Source organism: Carassius gibelio, chromosome A9 (genome assembly GCF_023724105.1).
Source record: "Carassius gibelio isolate Cgi1373 ecotype wild population from Czech Republic chromosome A9, carGib1.2-hapl.c, whole genome shotgun sequence".
In the NCBI taxonomy this organism is placed as follows: domain Eukaryota; kingdom Metazoa; phylum Chordata; class Actinopteri; order Cypriniformes; family Cyprinidae; genus Carassius; species Carassius gibelio.
Genome location: NC_068379.1, coordinates 3,046,161 through 3,061,050, shown reverse-complemented (window position 1 = coordinate 3,061,050; position 14,890 = coordinate 3,046,161). Strand labels below are relative to the sequence as shown.

At 35.9% G+C, this 14,890-nt stretch overlaps 1 protein-coding gene across 6 annotated transcripts in view; it reads left to right on the top strand.

The window, feature by feature from the left end:
* Window positions 1-14,890, top strand: part of LOC128019426 (beta-galactoside alpha-2,6-sialyltransferase 2-like) — a 62,569-nt gene that overhangs the window by 25,017 nt on the left and 22,662 nt on the right. For 3 of the 6 annotated variants that reach the window (XM_052605404.1, XM_052605408.1, XM_052605409.1), the window contains one exon: window positions 12,707-12,761. The gene's annotated coding sequence lies outside the window, so the exon portion shown is untranslated. Of the gene's footprint in view, window positions 1-9,804; window positions 10,100-12,706; window positions 12,762-14,498; window positions 14,612-14,890 lie in introns of those variants that run through there. The other 3 variants (XM_052605407.1, XM_052605406.1, XM_052605405.1) reach the window with 3 other exon arrangements.

Here is a 14,890-nt window from a genome sequence, read left to right as displayed (position 1 = left end):
TATTGTTTGGGCATTGTAAAAAACTAGAATACAAATGGATTAAACTACTTAATTTAGTGAGTACACCATGATTGACAACATGTGGTTTGATACCTTGCAGCAGGCATTTTGTAAAATGCAGTTTTCATGAAAATTGTCACTGGTGTTACTGTCACTGGTGTCACCTTCCTTATGGGTAACACCAGTGAAGATCAGTAACACCAGTGACTCCCTTTTATAGATAAACTTTGTTCAAAGCTATTCATTTAGTTATTTTGCATAAAATAGCACTAAAATTGTGATTCTAACTTTTCTTTGTCATTGTTAATCCTCCTTTGGTCATGTATTTCTAAATTGAGGGTACGGCTAAACTGAGCGCAGCTGAGAAACAGCGACTATACAGAAAGCGTAGGGATGCTGATTCTGAACGCAGAGCAGAGTATTTGCAGAAAAGGAAACAGAGCTATGTCCGTGACATTGACACACAAAAAAGAAAGAGAGTAAGTGATTTGAGTGAAAGGGAGAAGAGATATGAGCGAAAGGCATGGAGGGCCCGTCAGCAAAGATAAAGGCAAAGAGTCAGAGCAGGAGCATTGACCCCCCCCCCCCCAATCATCACCAGATAGATCACCCAGCATTTCAAGGTACAAACTGAACTGTTACAAATACAGAAATAAATGGTGAAAGAGATATAAAAGTGCATAGCATACAGTACCTCCACATACACACTCACACTCACTCACAAACACACTCTCTCTCTCTCTCTCTTTCTCTCTCTCTCTCTCTCACACACACACTCTCACACACACACACATGTTTGTTTTTGTGAAAAGTGGGGACATCCCATAGGCGTAATGGTTTTTATTCTGTAGAAACTGTATATTCTATCTCCCTTCACCAACCCTACACCTAACCCTAACCCTCACAGGAAACTTTGTGTATTTTTACTTTCTCAAAAAACTCATTCTGTATGATTTATAAGTGTTTTGAAAAATGGGGACATGGCTTATGTCCTCATAAGTCACCCTCTCCTTGTAATACCTGTGTCATACCCATGACATTATACAGAGTTGTGTCCTGATATGTCACAAAAACATGCCCACACATACTCACTCTCTCTCACACACACACACACACACACACTCACTCTCTCTCTCTCTCTCTCTCTCTCTCTGTCTCTCACACACACACAAACACACACACGTTTGTTTTTTTGAAAAGTATGTTCATCCCATAGGTGTAATGGTTTTTATAATGTAGAAACTGTATATTCTATGGCCCTTCACCAACCCTACACCTAAACCTAACCCTCACAGGAAACTTTGTGCATTTTTACTTTCTCAAAAAATCTCATTCTGTATGATTTATATGCATTTTGAAAAATAGGGGCAAGGGTTATGTCCTCATAAGTCACCCTCTCCTTGTAATACCTGTGTCATACCCATGTCATTATACAGAGTTGTGTCCTGATATGACACAGAAACAAGAGCACTCTCTCTCGCTCACTCTCACACACACACACACACACACACACAAACTCTCTCTCACTCACTCGACAACGTAGGAGAGATGCACAAAGGAAACAAAGGAAAATAGAGAAACTGAAAGACAAGATCATCGGTTAGAAACGAAGATATGAAATGGTGAAGAAATGAAGTTAAAATGATAAGTTAAAATGTTGTCTATAATATTTTTCTAACTCTGATTTCAGTTCTTATGAAATGAGTCATTTGTATATGTTATGTATGTCACTGGTGATTTGTTGTGTCACTGGTGTTACTGTTTTTTTTTTCTTTCACATTAAATAAAATCTGTCATATGTGGCATAATGATCATTTTAAATTCATTGAATTCTGCTGCACTTAAGAGTTAAGCTTTAAATGATTGTATTATTGCTTGTTTAAAACCTTTTTTTCAAATATTTTCATTGTTATAGCAAATACATGGTTGTGCAATTGAACTAACATCATTCAGTCACACTTTTAACAAACCTGATTAAAATAAATAAAACATAATCACCGTATTAGTTAGATCATCATAAATTTTCTGTACCTCTGACTGCATGTGCTGAAAAAAAAATTAAAAAAAAAATTCATAACACCTTTAATATCGCTAAAGAAGTAAGGTAACACCAGTGACAAAAAAATGGTGTATGCGGTCTTTAAATACATGCACACAAAAAATAAAAAATCATTAAGCTGTAATTTATGTGTACTCATAAAGTCAAAGGGTAATCTAATAATGTGGTCTAAGTTTAAATGTTAGAAAAAGAAATCAATTTTAAGAGATCTTGCCATACCAAATGTGGACGTTTCTGTAGAATGACCCAAATATTGGTTTTTATAGTTCTTTTGCACTTTAATGTGTAAAACATTTAACTTTGATATATTTTTCTGTATTGCTTTGTTTTAAATGTTTAGTTATTTTTGTTAAAAGAAAAAAGTTATTTAACCTGTTATACTGTATTATGACCACTTTTTTAAAAACAAAATACCGTGATAATACCGTATACCGTGATAAAAGCATTATCAATTAACCGCAACAGGAAAATTTGATACCGGCATATCCCTACCGGTAAGTGTATTTTATTATTTATAGTTGGTGCGTTTAACAGTTTCTGCAACTTATTACACAAAGGGCAACGCTGTTTAGCTTTGTTAACTAGATGGTACCGCTGTGCAAAAAAATCTAATGCGATTTTCATGCGCATCAACACAGGAACCGCTGGCACAACCAGAACTCGTCACGAAGGAGGGACTTCATAGAACAAGGAAGTCATCAGCCCGTTTTTATGACCGTGAAAACAGCGGTATACAGATAAGTGAATTGTGTGAAAAATGCTGTTTTTTTTTTACACGCGAAACATGAAAATGAATTGTTTAAGTTATTCAGTGAAGAGCAGTGAGAGATTTTTCTGCGTTTTGCTGTTCTATTAATATTTAAAGCGATAGTTCACCAGAAATATTTAAATATGTCATTTACGCTCTCTTAAAGGGGACCTATTACGCAATATTCACTTTTGCATGGTGTTTGGACATAAATGTGTGTTGGAAGTTTGTGTTACTGATACCACCCTGTAATGATAAAAATCCACCCACTCCTTTAAAAAAAAAAAAAAATCCCCTTAGATCACAAGCAGTGTCTCCTCCCAACTTGCACGCAACTGTTTACTTTCACTTTATAAATAACCAACTGTATTTACAGGTGCTGGTCATATAATTAGAATATCATCAAAAAGTTGATTTCAGAAATTCCATTCAATAAAAAGTGAAACTTGTATATAACATTCATCCATTACACACAGACTGATATATTTCAAATGTTTATTTCTTTTAATTTTAAAGATTATAACTGACAACTAAGGAACATCCCAAATTCAGTATCTCAGAAAATTTGTATATTACTTAAGACCAATACAAAAAGGATTTTTAGAAATCTTGGCCAACTGAAAAGTATGAGCCTCTACAGCACTCAGTACTTAGTTGGGACTCCTTTATCCTGAATGACTGCAGCAATGTGGCATGGCATGGAGTCGATCAGTCTGTGGCACTGCTCAGGTGTTATGAGAGCACAGGTTGCTCTGATAGTGGCCTTCAGCTCTTCTGCATTGCTGGGTCTGGCATATCACATCTTCCTCTTCACAATACCCCATAGATTTTCTGTGGGGTTAAGGTCAGGCGAGTTTGCTGGCCAATTAAGAACAGGGATACCACGGTCCTTAAACCAGGTACTGGTAACTTTGGCGCTGTGTGCAGGTGCAGAGTCCTGTTGGAAAATGAAATCTGCATCTCCATAAAGTTGGTCAGCAGCAGGAAGCATGAAGTGCTCTAAGACTTCCTGGTATACGGCTGTGTTGACCTTGGACCTCAGAAAACACAGTGAAACAACACCAACAGATGACATGGAACCCAAAACCATCACTGACTGTGTAAACTGTTCAAACTTTCAAGCAATGTGGATTGTGTGCCTCTCCTGTCTTCCTCTAGACTCTGGGACCCTGATTTCCAAAGGAAATGCTAAATTTACTTTCATCAGAGAACTTAACTGTGGAGCACTCAGCAGCAGTCCAGTCCTTTCTGAACCGAGACGCTTCTGACGCTGTCTGTTGTGGCTTGACACAAGGAATGCGAAGCTGAAACCCATGTCTTGCATATGTCTGTGTGTAGTGGTTCTTGAAGCACTGACTCCAGCTGCAGTCCACTCTTTGTGAATCTCTCCCACATTTTGAATGGGTTTTGTTTCACAATCCTCTCCAGTGTGCGGTTATCCCTATTGCTTGTACACTTTTTCCTACCACATCTTTTCCTTCCCTTCACCTCTCTATTAATGTGCTTGGACACAGAGCTCTGTGAACAGCCAGCCTCTTTTGCAATGACCTTTTGTGTCTTGCCCTTCTTGTGTCAAGGTGTCAATGTTCGTCTTTTGGACAACTGTCAAGTCAGCAGTCTTCCCCGTGATTGTGTAGCCTACAGAACTAGACTGAGAGACCATTTAAAGGCCTTTGCAGGTGTTTTGAGTTAATTAACTGATTATAGTGTGGCACCCGGTGTCTTCAATATTGAACCTCTTCACAATATTCAAATTTTCTGAGATACTGAATTTGGGACTTTCCTTAGTTGTCAGTTATAATCATCAAAATTAAAAGAAATAAACATTTGAAATATATCAGTCTCTGTGTGATGAATGAATATAATATACAAGTTTCACTTTTTGAATGGAATTAGTGAAATTAACTTTTTGATGATATTCTTATTAAATAATCAGCACCTGTATATGTAAACCTTGTGTTTTTGACTGTATTGGTGCACTCAGATAGTATTAGCACAAACAAACATGAAAGATAACAATAATCAGGTGCGGTTTAACATGCTTTTTAGTGTGCGCACGCTTCAGGTGTACGAGCTCAGAGAAGGCACATGTCAGCACGCAAAATAAATGTTTAACCAGCATGGAGCACACAAATAATATATTTTTGTGATTGTGAAGTGCAGTGTCCTATGAGTGTAACTGTACCACTGAGTTAACACAGTACTACAATATTTTTTTCAAAAGCAGATCATAGAGACATTTTAATCATCCACGATCAAAAATCGTGATATTGCACAAAAACTATGACCAGGCTTCATTTAGGATTTTTATATGCACATCAGATATTGTAAACCGAAGCAGAACCATTCTTCCTTGATATGTGAAAAACAAACTTTGTGTTGTAAAATAAGTGGTGTGAACTAAATCACTCCAACTATTTGAAATAACATGAGGGTGAATAAATAATGATGAGGGTTTTTTATTTTATTTTATTATTTTTTTTATTCTTTTAATGCTGCCTACATAGGTAACAAATTAGGTTTTGGAACAGACTGAGTCTGTTCAGATTTCAGGGTTCTAGTTTTATCGCCAAACTTTTGGTGACACTGCTGCTGTTTATGAGAATTACAGCAGCCCTTCTTGATCGGGCTTCAGTTCAAGTTTAATATGAGGATCAGAAGCAAAGAGCTGAGCCAGACTTATTTAAATGCAATGATTTAGTCTAGCACTAAGAGTGGGAGTGGACCTCTTCACAGCTGTGCTTCCATGTGCAGTGTTTAAAGCCCCTTTGACTCAACTTCGTAGGGGTTCGTAGGAGCAGTGTGCATGTATAAGCAAATTTGTTGGGAGGCATTAGTGGTATGGCAACTTAAATGTTCCACTCCATGGCACTAACGTAACTGCAAGACGCACATCGAAAACCATTACCGGTGTTGAGTGGTGCTTTTTGTTATCAAGTTGTTGGTTTTTTCCCTTCCCTTTTTATGGTGTTAAATTACGCATGAACATGAATCTTGCCTCATTCGAGGGTTCTTGAGTGACACTGGGTGCAATTATGAGTTGGCTCTCATGTTCCACAGGGCCTCGGGAAAGAGGAGAGCATGTGGTGGGAAATTCAATGGCAGTGTTATTGTGCTGCTCCTCCTCCACAAAAGAAAAGATGAACTCTTTTCTTGCCTCATAGGAGTATTTGACCTAAAATCCTCTCTGCATGACTATCAACTAGTGTGGCAACCAGTATTAGGTCTTTCCTTCCATGGAACAATCTTTTCCATGTAATGAAAGCGAATGGTGACATGGGTAATAAATCTTGCTTAAGAGCTCTGGTTCCCATTCAGATTCATTATATGAAAAAGCAACAAGAAGTCTTGCAGGTTTTGAAAGACATGAGTGGGAGTACATTATGATACTTTTTGTTTGTGGCTGAACTTTTTTTTATTTTTTATTATGCATTTATTTCTGGATTGAGTTTCTTTTCACTTCTTCCTCGATTCCCTTTTTCCGCTGAGGTATTGAATCACTCATTTTGACTCTGATTTGAAGGCGCTTATGTTTCCGTCATCAGACTGCAGACGGATCAATATGGTGTATGAATTACAGCTCTCTAATGAGTGTTGCTCTTTTAGTGCCACAACATGTCAAGCCATGACCTCTGCATTGATGTCCTGAAAAATACATTTTCCCTCGTAACAGTGACTAGGGCTTTTGAGATTTTGATTTATTAAATGTCAGTTTACATAATTAACTTTTTTTTTTTCTTTCTTTCTTCTAAGTAAATATTTGTAAACCAATATTGCAAAGGTTCAAATGACAAGTGGTAATTTTAAACATTATTTACATTTCTATTCACAGCTAAACTGAAAACAATTATAATTATAAGTAGTTCAAAGATGATTTATTTAATTCCTTTTGAATGTGGCACATACACTCTTATTTTGAAATGTCTTGCTGGCAGCTCTTTCAAACAGGTAATGCATAGAAGAGATAAAATATGTACTCTTAACAACCTATGCAACATATTAAAATTAAAAACACAAAGCAAACATCCATAATGCATTAACCGTAGAGCACAGTAACAACAGTAAGCCATAGCTTATCATAAATGCATGTTATTCATTGTTTGCAAACTTCCTTGAAACCACAAGCCTGCACATTTTTCATATTTATCTAATGAAACCATAGCTTTTGAAGTTTAACATCATTAGACGCTTCCCGCTTCCAATTATTAGGTCCCCAAAATTAAGATGACCTCTAACACAAGACATCTGTTATTCAAAATGCATTAAATGTCATAATGACTTATTTGCACCTTTGCTCAATTAAATTTTACATTTCACACACAATTTTTTTTTTCTTCTTTTTTTTCGGGGAAATGCAGGTGAAATGCTCCCCAAGATAGATTTGAGGAAAAAAAGAAATGGATCAGTGCCTTCAAAGTTGTTACTATGACAACTAAAGTTTTTCTTAACCATTTGAAAGTGCAAATGTTGCTTTTGGGTTTCACAATATGAAAGTCAGCTGTATTTTATCAGACATCTGCACAAACAGTCACACTGTAAAAAAAAAAATGCAACTGCACATTTTCCAGTTAACGAAACCTTTTGAGTCTCAAATAATAAAAAAAATATTTTAAATAAATTCTTGAAACTACATAAAAACCTTTGTCAGACCAACAAAATTACCCCAAATGTTGCCCCAACTAGTCAAGCACGGCTGTCTGAATAAAGAAATTCATATTGTTTATTGGCTTTGTGAGTTTCCAGCATGCATTGCAGCATGAATAAATTACGCAGTTACTGTTATAGGATTATTGTTTTGCTGTTTGCTGACTTAATAATAATTTTGTTGTTTTATCATTTAATGTTAGTTATTTGTTGTACTTTGACGTAAAGAGCTAATCTTTTTAACATTTGTTGGTTGTCACCATTCTTGAGGTTAGTGCATCTAGTTTTGAAGCATGTTCAACCACTCATGTTTATTTCTGGATATCTTAGTCATGTTAGTTGTTTTACAGGCAAAGACAATGTGTTTACTTATTTTCTTAAGTTATACGTTAACATTTTCCATTTGTAAACCGACATAAATTTGATAATGTGAAGTGATAATGCATGCACAGTTGGTGTGTTTGGAAACATCAGATTTGACTTTCTTTGGTTTTCTGAAGTTAACGTTTCATTTCCACAAGGACATCCGCAAAATTAATGTCAATCGTGTTATAAATGCTGCTTTTGAAACAGTGTTTTCACAAAGTCTAGATTGATCAGACTCAGACACAAGTATGCATTAAAAAGCATTTTCTTTATCATAGAACCAAGTTGTTTTGTGCTTGTACAGGAAGGATTGGCTCTCCGTAAATAAGTTTTCCATCTCATAAAGTGGTGCCGTCCAAATGAGCTCCATTACATAGTAAATAAGCAAGGCATCTTGAAAAGGTCCAAATGAGATCCAATACATTTCATCTTGATGTTCATTTCTCAAGGTCGACATCCTTTCAAACCAAACATCCAGGTATTGCTGTTATATAATCAGATTGCTTGTGGCCTCATACCTTCAGAGAGAGCTTTATAATTACCTTATAATAGCAAATAGGATGTTTATGCCTCTGGCAGCCTATATCCTCCGTCTCCTTCACTGATTCCATCTCTGAAGTGTCCTGTGATGTATACCAGCTCGGCTTGAACATTAGCTATTTAAATGGATGCTTCACAATCCTGTGACAAAATGGATGAAGGGGAATTTTCTCCTGAGCGTCCTCCGGCACGCAGACGTGTGAAGAAATTATTCTTAGTCTTACTTTAAAGTGCATGACAGGGTCTAAATTAAAGCATTTACAAAAGCCTACAAACAGCCCAGAAATGTATCTCCCCTTCAGAGTTTATAATATTCTGTTAGATTACTGTAGATTTTTCAGTTGAAGTGGCATCAGACCAAAATCTATGAATAATGGATGTGTGGGGACGAGGCTTGTTGCTAAGGGAGGTGTGAATTCAACCAGAACTTTTACAAGCTGGTCTTTTCCCATTCACTTCTCCCATTTTCCTTTTCTACTTATGCTTTCAGTTTTGAGCCACCAACGACTGTTTTTATGTGCGCCCACGATCTGAGCTGCAGCAAACAACTCTTTTAACAGTCCATTAATGTGCCTAATTAATGCATCTAGTTGAGTTTTTCTTCCTTTTTGTATATTATTGAAATAAATTCCAAAAAGACAGAGTGTGTGTGTGTGTATCAGGGTTATTATATTTTAGTAAAAGAAAAAAAAAAACTTTATTTGGTTGTCCCTTTTGGTCATTTTTAATTAAAATATCGCAAATGTATACAGCAGATATAATAAAAATATACAAAAAATATTTGTGAAAATTATTAAATAACACTGGTATGTTAATACTCTTCAGCAAGGATGCAGTAAATTGATAAAATAACATTAAAAACGCTCGTAATGTTGCAATAGATTTCAGTTGAGTTTATGCTGGCCTTTGGAAAATAATGCAAATATGAACTGTTTTCCGCACTGATCATAACAAATGTTTCTTGAGCAGTAAATCAGCATGGTTTCTGAAGGATCTGGAGACTGTAATAAAGACTGGAGTAATGATGCTGAAAATTCAGTTTTACAATCAAAGAAATACACTTTTTTTACCATTTTTTTTTCTATGTTTGATCAAATATTACCAACTTCAAACATTTCAAAAGTCGTGCATGTGAATTTATAACTTAAAATAATGATAGAAATAAATGTATATGAAATCTTAATTCAAATCGATGTGGTAGTGGTGGTGGTGGTTTTGTTTTGCAGATTCACACTTCTCAAAGATTCCCTCCTTTCAACACGTGCTGCCGTCATTCATTTACTCTCATGGCATCCAACGACAAATATTTGATCAAAATCAATACTTTGTTGGAAATGGTCGTCCTGCTGACTCTGTCATTAGATCCTGTCTGTTGCGCTCAGTCTGCTGGATGTGCATGAACGCTTGCTCGCTCTGTCAAGACTGGTGTTTTTCTGTGACTTATGAGCTGCAGTTATGTGCTGAGGAAAATCATTTTTCACTCGAACGGTCTTGTCAATGCACCTGACAAAGGCAGCCCCCATGAAACTCTGCTTACGAGGGGCTTTGAAGCGTTTAATGCAAAATACTCTCGGTTTGTGCCATTTTTCTTTTATTATATAGTTTGTCTGATTATTTATTTCAATTAGTTGCCCACACAGCAGAGATTCAGAGGAACCTCTCTTCGTCTTTGTCCTTTCCTCTGCCCGTCTCTGTTTTTCTCAGGGACATGGTCCAGATGGTGGCTTTCCTTCTGGTTGCTGGTAAGATCTGTGTTGGATTATTCAAGACATTTTTCCAGCTGGGTGAAGGCAGCACATTTGTACAGCTCATGTAGCCTAGTCCTTTAACATAAACATTTATTAACTATACATTTAGCTTACAATGCTTAATAAATGACTAGATTAATATATTGATTAATTAATAGATTCATATATATCAATATATAAAATTTAATTAAACATGACCTAAATAAATAAAACTTTCATCCTGTAATAAAGTTTGTTTTAGTTAATGTATAACGAAATATTTCATTTCTGTGCTATTTGTGCTTAATTGACCCGCTGCTGTCATTTAAATTAAATGAATGCATTTAGCAGACGCTTTTATACAAAACGACTTACAGTGCATCCAGGCTATCAATTTTTACCTATCATGTGTTCCCGGGGAATCGAACCCCCAACCTTGCGCTTGTTGAGCAAAGCTCTACCACTTGAGCTACAGGAACATTTAATGCTAATGAAACAATATTGACCACAGCTCAGATTATTATTATTTTTTTCACCAGCATATTTAATAGAGCTTTGCAAAGTGAAATGTTTGCTTTGTGCAAACATACTCTGGCATGCCCTTCTTTGAAATGTGCTTTAAAGTGCAAGTAAAAGCCTGTATTCCAGTGATGATGTGTTTAGTCCGACACCATTTTCAAAGCTGTGAAATGAAACCTCTCTTACATATGAAATTTTGCAAAAAAAAAAAAAAATCTTTTCTTCTGGCTAAAGTGCAGTGCAGGTCCTTGATGAGTGTTGTACTACTTCTACACATGATATTAATTTGTCTGAAGCCATTGCAGATGTTTCGAGGGAATGGGGTGTGTGTGAGTGTTCGTTGTTGTGTGTGTGTGTGTGTGTGTGTGTGTGTGTGTGTGAGAGAGTAACTTGCATAATGACCTGAAAGAGCTCTGGGAAGTCACCCGGTTTGATGGGTCTTGCGAGTCTAATGAATAATGTAACTGATGTGCCGTGTTACTCCCACGCTTCTCTGTTCATCTTTCACTACCGTGGCCCCTTTTTATGTCTTTCTCTCTATTTCTGTCTATTTGCTTATTTTATCGTGTCCTGGCTCAGTCGTATCGACCTGCACTTGGGGTTTTATGCAGGTTTCTGCTGTTACAGTATATTTGTGTATGTCAGTTTCAACTTAGCTCAGGTTAAGACTAAAGGAAATGTGGTTAGTTTTTTTTTTCTCTCTATCAAAGGTCACATCAACCCAAACCATATCCTGTGCGCTATGGCTCTGAGAGAAGTGTTGTAATATGTCATGTAGTTCATTTAACAGCAGTGTTCTGCAGTGTGAAATGTTAAAGCATCTCAAAGCTGAAGCTGAAGGCCTAGAATTGCATATTTGCATTTTGCTGGAGTCCCACCATTTTTATTTTCATGTCTGTCCCTCTGTCATTAATTTTGCCCCCTACACTTCAACATTGAACTCTTAATGTATTTCCACTTTTGCTTTTATCTCTTAGTACTTTTGCCACTTCACACTTTCACTGTTCACCGATGTGAAAATCCTTCCTGCCGCACTAACTCTCTTTGCTCACCACACACACACACACACACACACACACACACACACACACACACACACACACACACACACACACACACACACACACATATTCTAAGAGGTTCATAAGAATTTTCCTAAGTACAGTTCTTAAAAAAAATCCTACTAAAAATAAGGTTCTTCAGAAAATATTGAGAACTTCAGAGAACATTGACAGGCTTTGACGTTATCTGAAGAATTGTAGAGAGTATCTCAATCTGCATGTGAAATAAAGAGCAGCTTCATCACTGACAAATGATAGATTTGTCAATACTGTCAATGAAAATGATTCTCCAGTCTGTATACACTGATCATCATCAGACATGGATTTATAGTAATCTATTACTCTGTCACTCTATTATTTCACTGGGTATAAATGGCCTAAAAGCATAAGATATTTAAAGAAAGTTGGAGGTCCAGTTATCCTTACCATTCCTTTAAAACACAAGTAGTATTTGTGGATTATATCAAGATGTTTTTTTAATTCAATACCAGGCTTCATGTTTGTCAAATTTTTGGATGTCTGAATGTCTGATGTTGTCCTACAGCTGTGATTTGGTTTTTGCTGTAAACGTAAGACACTTTTTCTGCGTCTAAGTGTTCATGAATGGGTAAAAGAGAGAAGGAAGGCTAAAGCATAAGAAGTGTGTCGTCATTGTTTCTAGCATGTCATACATGTCAGTTGGATGATTAGTTAGTTAGTCAGATGAATTTAGAGACCAAACTTAATTGCTGACTGAGTCTGTCAAAAGTATCCCACTTTAAAAGCACCATTGGTAAGGATTCCAGATTCCCTAATCCACTTATCTGTTGTTGGACGAATAGTCCAGATGTTCTTGTTTGAGAAGATAGCCTCTGAGGATTTATTTTCTTCCACCGCATCTCGACTGTCTCAGAAAATCCACTTCACTTTTTCTTTTCAAACCTTTCTGGCAAAATTGCACATAATCATGACAACAACCAAAACCACATGTGCAGTGTGTGTGTGGGTTTGTTTGGAAGAAACTCGTACTCTTCTCTAATTGTTGCTCTCTTTTTTCTTTCAGGGACAGATGAACTGTTTGAGGATTAATGGGTTCAAGGAAATAGGACTGCAGTGAGGTGTGTAAATTTGTACCTGTTTGTTTGTTTGTTTGTTTGTTTGTTTGTTTGTTTGTTTGTTTGTTTTAAAAAATGGCAAAGAAAAATTCTGAGAGGGTCATATTTAAGGGTCGGGTTAGGATATTGAAAATATGATCAGTTATGTATTAAAACCGGCCTAAATTGATTTATTTAAACTGTGTATTCCAATTGGATGGAAATTTTACATTCAGTTTTAACATTAGCATTTAACAAACCAATACATTTAATTTGATGTATATATTTGTCAGTTATTCATTAATGAAATGGCAAGAAACAGGTAAGACTTGAAATGCAAAACATGCAAATCGTTAAAAAAACAAACTATGCCATGATAAGTAAATAATATTTTTTCAAAGTGCATTCGTTTAAACGGCTTAGAATCAGGATACATATTTTAACTGTGAAAATTACATTTAATTATATATATATATATATATATATATATATATAAGATGGTTAAAATAAGGCTACCTATGGAACAAGCACTATTAAATTAGTTAAAATGTGTTTGTGTATAAAGTTTTTTGTGTGTGTGTGTGTGTGTGTGTGTGTGTGCCTGGTTAATGTGCATTTAAACAAACTTGACACATGCGATACAGTGGTTTCTGTTCCATAAAATGTTATGGTTTCCTTTTCTCCACAAATAGACTAAATGGAAAGTGAGTTATGCTGGCAGGTGTTCTCATGTCTAAATTGAGATCTGCAGTTAGAGAAAATTTGAATATGTATAGATCACAAGATGGTTTTTCAAAGCGATCTTTAAAAAGTAAGGTTGACAGCTGCTTGATATCAGGTTGATGTTCTGGTGTTACTGTCTACTTGGAGTTACTTTTCAATTGTCTAACCAAACAATGTATCCAAATGAAATCAAAAAATTGCTGAACCTCCCCACAGCTTGTGAGACATTGTTGAATTATATAAAATCGGTTAGGGTACAGACTTTGATGTAATCTGGTATAATAATAATAATAATAAGCACTATAGAGTCGTAACTGCAAAAACAGCATAAAGAGAATGCAACCTTTTGCGGTTCGGTCATGGTCCACATGGTACTTGAACCCACAACCTGCAAGGTTCAGGGCATGGTTATTTACAAGTTGTGCAACTCAGCTGACATGAAATATCTACGCTGCTAATGATATCTTGCATATCTGTGATAATGAACAACACAAAAGAGTAACATGTCACTATGATTTGCAAAATTGGACAAAGTCTGTAAGAGCAGAAGCAAAAAAAAAAAAAAAAAATTAATTCACTTAAATATGGCAGACAGGCACATTGATGGAAAATGACAAAAGAGATTGGCATAAACCAAGAAATTTAGATTTTTGATAATGTTTTGGAAAGGAAAACTTATTTTTGACATTGTTTTCAAAAGTTATAAGCATTTTTGCAAAAAAAAACTCATATCTCTGGAACACTAGGTGGAGCAGTGTTCAAACTTCTCAGGTCCCTTAGAGACATAATGACAATGAAGCCTACCAAATTTAGTGCCAATGTGTCAAATTGTTTAAAAGATATTGCAATTTATGTCAAAATTCAAAATAGCGGAAAGGTGGTTCGTCCAGTCATGACAAAATCAGCATCCATTGATTCAGCATGACAAAAAGGACACCAAGATCACTATTCTCTGACAAAACGTTCAAAAGTTATTAGAAAAAATGCCTTTTTTTAGCCATACAGCATCAGTCTTTTTATCACTTCATTTTACCGCAGATTTGTTTTCAAACAAGACACAATGCAACGCAGGATTTTCTGAAAGATTGAAACTAAAAGACAATGCCGTGCCGACTATATTGGATCCGACAGTAATGTCTCATCACTCAAGTGTGAGTAACTGTTTTTATTACGTGCTCACTATTGCCTTGTCTGTTATTACAAACCGTTTGATATGTATTGAGTTTTTATTCATTTTTAACCTTAATCAAAGAAGTGTCCGTCTCCATCAAGGATGTAAACTGTTTGCCAATCGTAGCAGTGGGCAAACAGTACAAAATAATATGAAAAGACAGTTCATGACCCTTTAAGACAGGTCATTTTAGGATTAATGAGTGGTGACGTCTTAATTCTGTTGTAGGAAATCAACTGAAAATGTGGATTTGTGTTTA